Raw genomic sequence first — 11,576 nt, 5'->3', positions numbered from 1 at the left:
TTGTAACCAGAGTGCTTCCTTTGCCTTGGTCCCCTGGTGAAAGAATCATTAGTCAACAAATTATAACTTCAAATATCTGTTATAAATTCCACAAGCCAGTATGACTACTTTCTTACTCTTCCGAATGCCAAACTTCATCATGTTTTTTTATTATTTATTGTTGCAATTGAAATTCTTGGAAGAGAACCATACAATATTTTAAGGTACAATATTAGTTATGTCTTTCTTAAGAAATATATTGCTTAAGAGAAATACTTTGTGCCATCAATTCTATAATTTTATTTTCTAATAGTACATTTTCTGAGAAGTTCCACACTGTCAAGTCTAAAAGTTTTTATGTTGTGATAGAACGAAATTGTAATTGAAACAGTACCAACCATCGTCATTTTTTTGCATAAAAAATAATCAACGGTAAGTTGAATTCCTAATTGTGGATTCGTAAGGTAGACTTTGGCCGTCCTTGTTCTTTTCCAATTGAGAGTTTTTACTAATAAAAGATCACTCAGAGTAAATATCTAGATGATATTAGCTTAAAAAAGTTCCTGATTGAGTTATCACGTACATATTATTGTACAAATTTCAAGTTAACCCAAAGAATAAAGTTGGACTAAACAGCTTACGCGGCTACTAGACTAATTCATGGCTTAATGACATAAGATAAACGAATTATGCAACGTTAATTGAAGTGTCTACTTGACGATTAAGTCGTGTTAGGCAATTATTATTAATTGCTTCTCCCACTAAAGTAAACAACGAACTAAACGACGTACCTAAATGAAGCAAGAGGAACAAATAATTGGGATTGCCTTCCCTATGTCTTCGGAATATGAAAACTAGAAATGAAATGTTATTATGTAGATTGTTTAGCCTACTTACTGTTTTGTTGATCATCACTTCTTCAAAATCTTCAGCGAGCCATACTCTGCTACGTTCTCCTGGATCTCTTTGCATGTTCACTATATATTTACCCATATCTTGTATTAAGTCATGCATTTGAATCGTATCATATTCAGAGATGAACACAAGAGACTTGTTAGTTAAGACACGCAATCCGATATTGCCTCCAAAATCACAGTCGTCGAGAATTTGCATGATGAAATCTTTTCCTTCCCCTCGCAAGAAGCGTGCTATATCTAGAAATATCTCTTGTTGTATGGGCTCCAATCCGTCATAACTAATTCTGAGCTTTTCAACAATTTCTGAATCATAATTAATTTTCTTTTGCTTTATTGCACTTCTCCACTCAATTATATTCTTCTTATATAAGAAAGAACCCCACACTTTCGGGGCTAAAGGAAGGCCTTTAGCATGACTAACTATCTCCAAAGTTTGTTTCTTGAAACTCTCATCTGGAACTTCTTCCTTAAAAGCATATTGATTGAATAATTGAGTAGCTTCACGGTCAGCTAGTGTAGTCACTTCATATACATCATTCTTCCCTATAAAATGCTTATTTCTAGTTGTGGCAATGATTCTACTGCCATTGCCAAACCAATCAAGATCCCCTGCTAGGTAATCCATATGGTCTCTGTGATCTATGTCATCAAGCACAACTAAAACCTTCTTCAAACGAAATCTAAGCCATCAAGTGCCTTCCATCCTCCTTATTATTCACATATTTAGCTTTTTTCCTTTAATAGTTATGACAGAAGGATATTTTGCAAAGTATACATTCCACGTTTGTTTTCTTTAACATCCGCAAGGAAACAAGCAACTTCAAATTGGTACGAGAGTGTATCAAAAATGGCTCTTGCAATAGTCGTTTTACTGATTCCACCCATGCCCAAAATCCCCACAATCCAAACATCATTGATTTCTACCTTTTAGCAGGGATTTTAGTTTCTCTAAATGAGTGTTTATTCCCACCACATCTTGTAAATAAGATAAAAAAGTCTTGCATAATCGAAATACAGTCAACAATATGTTGGAATACAGTCAGATTCAACCCTACAAAAATAAGAAGACTGTTGATATATGCAGGTAAGAAAGTCAATAATGGGAAGTATTTCACACTGCACAGTGCATAATTATGATAAAAAGGAATAGCCACATAAATCAAACTCTTGAAGGGCCTGTCAAAACATTATCAATGTAACGATGGCATTGAGTAATTAAATTGATAGGAATTTTGCCTTCGTACTGACAGAAATATATATAATCAACCATTATTTTATTTTTTTCAGAAAATATAAAATAAAACATTTTTATGTGAATTAGATTGTGCAGCATCCTTAGTTAAAATTTTTTTTTGATAAAAACATATAAAATCATCTGCCATTCTTTTTATCAAGATATTATAAAATAAAACATTTCAACGTTTCACGTATAATAAATTGTTGCATATATTTTTTGACTCACCCTTGACAGATGTCAAATCCTTAGATTGGCCGCTTCAGTTAGAGCTGTCCTCCATCCTACACTTGTGCTTTCCTTTAATATCATCCTTATACTTTGATTCATGTTTCTCAAAGGCTTCTGCAAAGCTCCCCGTTTGTATTCGAACATGTGATGGATCCACATCATAGAAGACTGGAATGACAATTTGTCCATATTCATCTTTACATTCCATGATCTTCAATAGTTTATCTAAGCACTAACTAGATGTAACATAAGTCTTTGAGAAAATGATGAGGGCAACTTAAGACTCTTCATATTTTTCAAGAGTTCTTTTGGGATGGATGTGCCATACTCTAGCCTCTTATCATCTTGAAAGGTGAAAAATCTTCTATTTCTCAAACTCTCGTACAAGTGACCTGTAAATGTTTTGCGAGTATCTTCAACTCTAAAGCTTAGAAAGACATCATACTTCCATCGATGAAAGTACTGTGAATTACTAGCCAAAGAAGAAGAAGCCATGGATTTAGTTGTACGTATGAAAAGAAAAACAGAAATTTTGTTGTTAATTATAGCTGTGGTAAGATTGTGGTTGTGGTAAGAGATCTCAATTGATGATAATAGGACAGAAGAAATGAACAAGTACTACTTAAAATATGAAAAGTTTCTATTACATGGGCTCTACTCCAGTTGTCAGAATTATTGTTATTCGGTTTTCTATGCACCGTATATAGGCAAGTGGGAAATACCGTCCACTCTCTGTGGCCCCCGCACCAAAAGTACTCCACTGTAATATGTACACAATAGACAGCTAAAAGTACAAGTCAATGAAGCAGCAGAGAAAAGAACAACCCCAGGTGAATACTCCTTCTATTTTAATTTGTTTGTCTGATTTTGATGTGAAACGGAATTTAAAAGTTAAAAAAGATTTTTGAATCTTATCAACTAAAAATCTACCACCATTTAATCTTGTGATCCAAAAAAAAAAAAAACACACTTTTTTCTAATAGACTAAAAAAGAAAGTTAAAACAGATTTAATACAATTATTGCTCAAGAGATCAAAACACCAACGTCTCTTTATATTCTCTGCCAAATTTGTCGTCATAGCGGCTAATTTTAACTATATGGAAGAGCCACTTGACCCAACTTTTTTGTCCTCCGTTCCAATAAAAAAAAAAAAAAATATTGCCCCATACTTTTCACCAACCAATATATATATAAAAAAAGCATGGGCTCCATATTTGGGGTGGTCTTTAAATTTTGCCCCTTATATTTGTGTTCTTTAAGTTTTGCCCTTCGCTTGGAAACCTGAGGTTTTGGGTTCGAACTCCTGCTCAGGCATAAAATAAAAAAATAATTTTGCAAGGCAGGGCTGGGGGGAGTGTATGCCGGATCCGGCATACAATCCTTAAGGAAAAACTAAAGTTTTACCGGAGGGGGCAAACTTTTCCTTGAGACATTTTTTTTTTTACTTTTCAAGGCAAACTTTTAATTATGCCTTAAGGAAAAGTTCCGCCTCATGGGGCATACTTTTAGTTATGCCTTAACTAAAAGTGTGCCCCATAAAATATAACTAAAAGTATGCCCCATAAGGTGAAACTTTTCCTTAAGGCATAACTAAAAGTTTGCCTTAAGGAAAAGTTCTGCCTTATGAGGCATACTTTTGATTATGCCTTAATTAAAAGTCTGCCCCATAAGGCATAATTCCTTAAGGAAAAGTTTTGCCCCATAAGGCATAACTAAACTATGCCTTGAGGAAAAGTTATGCCCCCTCCGGCATAATTTTAGTTTTTCCTTAAGGACTTTATGTCGGATCCGGCATACAATCCTTAAGGAAAAACTAAAGTTATGCCGGAGGAGCAGACTTTGCCTTGAGACACATATATATATATATATATATATATTTTTTTTTTTACTTTTCAAGGCAAACTTTTAATTATGCCTTAAGGAAAAGTTCCGCCTTATGGGGCATACTTTTAATTATGCCTTAACTAAAAGTATGCCCCATAAAATATAACTAAAAGTATGCCCCATAAGGCGGAACTTTTTTTAAGGCATAACTAAAAGTTTGCCTTAAGGAAAAGTTCTGCCTTATGAGGCATACTTTTGGTTATGCCTTAATTAAAAGTCTGCCCCATAAGGCATAGTTCCTTAAGAAAAAGTTTTGCCCCATAAGGCATAACTAAACTATGCCTTGAGGAAAAGTTATGCCCCCTCCGGCATAACTTTAGTTTTTCCTTAAGGACTTTATGCCTGAGCGGGGGTTTGAACCCAGAACCTCAAGTATCCAAGCTAAGGGAAAAACTTAAAGACCACAAATATGAGGGGTAAAATTTAAAGACCGCAAATATGAGGGGCAAAATTTAAAGACCACCCCAAAAGAAGGGCAATTCGCAGCCAAAAAAAAAAAAAGAAGAAAAAAAGTGGAACCCAAAAAAAAAGTGTGGCTCCATACTAAACACCAACCAATATTAAAAAAAAAAAAAAAAAAAAGTGAAACCCACCATCTCCAAACTCACGGGACAAAAAGTGGACCCCATATTAACAAAATCAAGCAATATTAAAAAAAAGTGAATCTAATATTAAAAAACAAACAATGCAAAAAAAAAAGTGCATCCCATATTAAAAAATCAAACAATATTCATGTAATTTCCAAAGCATCTCATTAAATCAATAATGATGGATTCATTGCCACATGCGTATCGATCCATTAGTGGGAGCAAATGAAATTATTGTACAGCAACATACTTAAAATATTTATATATTAAAATAAGATAGAATTTAATTACTAGATAGAATTTAATTACTTTTCATTTTTTCCTTACTCTAATAAATGTGAAAAAAAAATAATGTCGTAAAAGAAAAAATAATATTAAATGGAGATCAAATAATAAATAAGGTATTAGTCAAGTTATAATTCTAATTGACATTTCCTTAAAAAAAACATGCAAAAGACAACATGACAAGTAAAATGAGCTAAACCAAGAATATTCACCAAAAATTAAAAAATAATAGTTCTTCGTTTAAATAGAAAGTCAAATTTCTACTTTGTTTTATTTTAAACATGTAAAATTAATATAATAATTTGAATTAGAATTATCCAAATCAAAATTTGATAAAAAATAATAGGTATTGTTTAGGCCCTACATTAACAATAGAATATTTTACACCTTTAAATTAATCGAATCAAAATTTAAAGTATCAACTGATGCTTAAATATTGCTATTGTTTTATATCAAAGAGAGAAAAATAGTTTCCTTTTAAATAAGTCTTCTCTTTTAAAAAGTATTAATAAATTTTTGCCAACTTTGTATTCGTAGCAAACACTAATATAATAAAATTTTGGATACGGAGCACAAACTACAATGTTATATTAATCGTGTTTTGAACATAATATATGTATTACTTTATTACTATATAGAAGAGCCGGTTTATAGAGGCAAGATCGTCGTCCGTGTTCGGTCCCACTTTTTTATTTAAGGGCAAAAAAATCTTTTGTGGTCCCACCCATTTTTTTTATTTAAGGGCAAAAAAATGACATTTTATACTTTATATTACCGGCTTTTCAAAAAAATAGATAGAAATACTTTATTATATTTTTATTTTTCTACTATATAGAAGCATCAGTTTACCCATGCTTCGTCGTCAGTCACTGTTAAAAAAAAAAGGTGGACCCCATACTTAAAACGCCAAGCAATATTTTTTTTTTAAAAAAGCGGACCCCACCCTCTCCAAACTCATGAAAAAAAAAGTTAAACCCATATTAAAAAAAAAAAAGCAATGTCAAAAAAAAAAAAAAAAAAGTGCACCCCATATATTAAAAAATCAAACAATATTCATGTAATTCCCAAAGTATCCCCATCAAGTCAATAATAGTGGATTCATTGCCACATGCGTATTAACCCATTAGTGGGAGCAAATGAAATTATTACACAGCAAAAAAAAACATGGACCCCATATTATTACTTTTTTCTTCAAAATATTTAATTGTTATATTTGCTATTCCGTCATGTCATTTATTTATTATGTTTACTCAAATAAATATACTTAAAATATTTATATTTTAAAATAAGATAGAATTTAATTACTTTTTTATTTTTATTCTTACTCTAATAAATGTGAAAAGAGATTAATTTCAAATGAAGATCAAATAATGAATAAGGTAAATTAGTCAAATTATAATTCTAATTCACGTTTCCTTAAAAAACCGTGCAAAAGACAACATGACAAGTAAAATGAGCTAAACCGAGAATATTTAACAAAAATTAAAATATAGCATTTCTTCGTTTAAATAGAAAATCAATTTCTACTTTGTTTCGTTTTAAACATGTAAAATTAATTTAATAATTTGAATTAGAATTATCCAAATCAAAATTTGATAAAAAATAATAAGGATTTTACACCTTTAAATTAATCGAATTAAAATTGAAAGTATCAACTGATGCTTAAATATTGCTATTGTTTTATCTCAAAGAGAGGAAAATAGTTTTCTTTTAAACAAGTCTTCTCTTTTAAAAAGTATTAATAAATTTTCGTAGCAAACACGAATATAATAAAATTTTAAATATGAAGTATAAACTACAATATTATATTAATCGTATTTCGAACATAATATATATATATATATATATATATATATATATATATATATATATATATATATATAATCACTATCTAAACACAACTACATATACATAGATATACTATAATCCAAAGTGTTTGGCCCGTGCACAGCACGGGCATAGACCATCTAGTATGCATGAAAAGGCCCCACTGTCTTTAATTGTTTTTCTATCATAATTTTTCAGGGAAGTGTTGAAAAAGTCTTGTAGCAAAATATCTAATCTAAGTAAAATAAGATAAAATGAAACTTTACCCAACAAACTATGAGCCAGTTTATTTGAAATAGCAAATATATTAATGAGTAAGAGTAGGATAATAACCGAGCAATTTATTTATCACCGAAAGAGATTGCTCGACTACTTGACATCGTTGTTTAGCACTATGGTCTATTTTTCTTTGTAAAGATGCAAAGTGAAAGCAGAAGTGGACCCATAAAATGAGAAGGAATGTTACTTTTCTCAAATTGGTATAGAATTAATTAATTAATTAAAAGAAATAATAGTCGAGGAGGAAGAAGATGTTAACAAAACAATTACCTTGTAATTAATTACTATATTCCAATATAAAATTGTGTATCATCCATCTCTATCGTCAGTCGTCACTTTCCTTTTGGGAAGAAGAAGCGGTCGGGTTGATTCTCAAGTACCAATGGTCCTGTCCTGGTGTTTTGAGCTCTAAAATAATTTATTTTTATACAATTAAGAAGATTTTTTTCTTCAAAATTTATCTTTACTTAGATAAATAAATTTACGAAACTCAAAAAAAGAGTAATTTAGTAAAATTACCTTATTTTGTAGGGTGAGTGAATTTTTTAAGGTGTATCAAAAATTTTAAAAATTATATAATTTGGACCGGAAGTAGTAAAAGAGTGCACAAAGTCAAACAATCATTCAAATACCATACATGGCAAGTTTAAAATCATAAAATTTAAAAAATATTTTAATACATTACACATCTTTAGTAGGCGTTTGGCCATAGAAACAAAACAAAAAAACACTTTTTTAGAATTTTTGAAGTTGAAGTTGTGTTTGTCCATAGTTTTACAAATAATATTTGGTTGTTGAAAAATACTTTTTCTAAAAAACATGAAATTGTTGTAAATATCCCAACTTGGTGGATATCCATTAATTTGGAAATATCCCAAAATATCCAAAATATCCCAAATATCCCAAATATCCCAAAATATCCCAAAATATCTCCTTTGTATGTTGCTCCTATAAATAGGATGCACAGATGCAATGTTGAAAGAGCAGAAGTAAGATAATCTGATAACTCTCTACATATTCTCTCTACATATTTCTTCTGTGTATTTACTTCATAGTTTTATTTTATAACACGTTATCAGCACGAGACTCTGTCATCTCGAGCAAATACTTTACAAGCCTCGAAGGTATTGATTTCTTTGTTTTCCATTACTAATGGCAAATCTTTCTAGACGTGAATTTGTAGCCTTAGATATATCCGGCAATAGCTATATGTCTTGGATTCTTGATGCCGAGATTCACCTTAATGCGATGGGTCTGGAAGACACCATCAAAGATAAAAATGAGGCATCAAATCAAAACCGTGCTAAGGCAATGATATTCCTCCGCCATCATCTTGATGAGAATTTAAAAATGGAATATCTCACGGTTAAAGATCCTCTTACGCTGTGGAATGATCTGAAAGATAGATATGATCACCTGAAGATGGTCATACTTCCACAAGCACGTTTTGATTGGCTCCATTTAAGGTTCCAAGATTTTAAATCTGTTAAGGCATACAATTCTACTATGTTTAAAATTATTTCTCAATTGAAATTATGTGGTGAAAATATTACTGATCTTGATATGCTGGAGAAAACATTCTCCACTTTTCCTGCCTCGAGTATGCTCCTGCAGCAGCAATACCGAGAGATGAAGTTCAAAAAATATTCCGAACTAATCTCACATCTTCTAGTGGCTTAACAACATAATGAATTACTGATGAAAAATCATGAAAGCCGACCCACTGGTACTGCCCCATTCCCTGAAGTGAATGAGGCAAATTTTCGCCATTCTAGGCGTGGAAGAGGTCGTGGCCCCAGTCGTGGTCGTGGTCATGATCGTGGTCGAGGAAGGAATTTTAATCATGATTCTCGTTTTGCACCATATAATACCCTTCATCACCAGCAGTGTAAAAGGAAGGATGAAAAGCATGAAGTTGTCCAAAAGAAAAATTCAGAAAATAATTGCTTCCGATGTGGAGGAAAAGGGCACTGGTCACGTACCTGTCGTACGCCAAAGCACCTTGTTGAGCTATATCAAGCCTCCCTCAAAAAGGCAGAAAAGGATGCCGAAGCAAATTTTATTTCTGAAGATAATGTTGAGCCCATGCATCTAGATGTGGCAGAATTCTTTGAACTCCCTGAAGGGAAAATAGATCATCTAATCGGTGATGGATCAGTATTAACTTAGATATTTCATATATGTCATTTGTATTAGATATTGTGGTATGTTTCCATATATATGTAATAAAGTGTGTGTAATACTTTTTCTAATCAAAATATCTACTTCGATGTTTACTTTGCCTATTCTTTCGTTTTGAAGAATATATGGAAAATCCTCAAATATTATTTGGATCAATGACCAATCATGAAGATATTTGTGTGATTGATAGTGGAACAACGCATGCTATATTCAAAGATGATAAATACTTTTCTCACTTGCGTAGAAAAAGGGGAAATATTAATACAATTTCTGGCAATTCGAAATTAATTGAAGGCTCCGGAAGAGCTACTATATTTCTACCTAAGGGGACGAAACTTGTTATAGAAGATGCACTATTCTCTTCTAGATCCCCAAGAAACTTATTGAGTTTCAAAGATATCCGCCGTAATGGGTATCACGTTGAGACATTAAATGAAACAAATGATGAATATCTTATCATTACAAAGAATGTCTCCGGCCAGAAATATGTTTTGGAGAAATTACCAACTTTGTCTTCTGGCCTGTACTATGCAGAAATTAGTACAATGGAATCACACTCAATCGTAAACCAGAAGTTTAACGATTCAGGAACTTTTGTGCTTTGGCATGACCGAATGGGTCATCCTGGATCAATAATGATGAGATGAATTATTGAAAATTCAAAAGGGCATCCACTTAAGAACCTGAAGATTCTTGAAAGTAGTGAATTTTCATGTGTCGCTTGTCATCAGGGCAAATTGATAACCAGGCCATCACCAATGAAAGTTGACATTGAATCCCCTGCTTTTCTAGATCGTATACATGGGGATATATGTGGACCTATTCACCCATCTTGTGGGTCATTTAGATATTTTATGGTTCTAATAGATGCGTCTTCGAGATGGTCTCATGTGTGCCTCATATCGTCTCGCAACCTGGCGTTTGCGAAATTATTGGCACAAATAATACGCTTAAGGGCACACTTCCCAGATTATCCTATAAAGGCTATACGTCTTGATAATGCTGGAGAATTTACATCCCAAGCTTTTGATGATTATTGTTTATCAGTTGGGATAAAGGTTGAACATCCTGTAGCACATGTTCATACCCAAAATGGTCTTGCTGAATCATTTATTAAGCGTGTGCAATTGATAGCAAGACCATTACTTATGAAAACACGGTTGCCTACAACCGTCTGGGGTCATGCTATTTTACATGCAGCATCTCTTGTTCGTCTTAGACCCACACATTATAATAAATACTCCCCGTCACAATTAGTATTTGGTCATGAACCAAATATTGCTTATCTCCGAATCTTTGGCTGTGCTGTATATGTGCCTGTAGCACCACCACAGCGCACTAAGATGGGCCCCCAAAGAAGGTTAGGAATATATATTGGGTTTGAATCACCCTCCATTATTCGCTATCTTGAGCCATTGACGGGAGATTTATTCACCGCCCGATTTGCAGATTGTCGATTTGATGAAACAAATTTTCCACAATTAGGGGGAGAGATAAAAGAAATCAAAAGAGAAATTGCGTGGAGAGTTCCATCACTATCTCATTTTGATCCACGCACCCCTATATGTGAGCAGGAGATCCAGAAGATCATCCACTTACAGAAAATAGCAAATCAAATGCAGACGGATTTACTGATTTGAAAAGAATAACTAAGTCGCATATCCCTGCAGAGAATGTGCCTATTCGAATTGATGTTCCAAAGGGACAATCTACTAGTGTCATAGCCTCTGAATCTCATCCACGCCTGAAGCGTGGTAGGCCATTGGGCTCCAAGGATAAAAATCCAAGAAAAAGAAATACAAACAATGATCAGAATGACACTATGAAAGGATCTCATGAAGAGATTCAAGATCTGATTAATTCTGATATTCCTGAAGAAATCAGCAAACCCGAGACTTCAGTGAGTGAAGAACTAGATCGTTCGAAAATTGTGGTGAATAGTGTTTTTGCATATAATGTTGCACTAAATATTATAAAAGGCAGTGAGGATCAGGAGCCTCAATCTGTCGGAGAATGTCGACGAAGATATGATTGGCCAAAATGGCAAGAAGCAATTCAATCAGAATTGAATTCACTTGCTAAACGTGAGGTTTTTGGACCTGTAGTCCAAACGCCTAATGGTGTAAAACCAGTTGGTCACAAATGGGTCTTTGTACGGAAAAGAAATGAGA

At 32.9% G+C, this 11,576-nt stretch overlaps 1 pseudogene; it reads right to left on the bottom strand.

Annotated features, from left to right (window-relative positions):
* Window positions 1-2,363: 2,363 nt before the first annotated feature.
* On the bottom strand, window positions 2,364-3,095 carry LOC132640674 (TMV resistance protein N-like; annotated as a pseudogene).
* Window positions 3,096-11,576: the final 8,481 nt, after the last annotated feature.

This window comes from Lycium barbarum, chromosome 5 (assembly GCF_019175385.1).
Source record: "Lycium barbarum isolate Lr01 chromosome 5, ASM1917538v2, whole genome shotgun sequence".
NCBI lineage: Eukaryota > Viridiplantae > Streptophyta > Magnoliopsida > Solanales > Solanaceae > Lycium > Lycium barbarum.
Note: the sequence above shows the minus strand (reverse complement) of the source record. Positions and strands in the feature narration are given on the sequence as shown.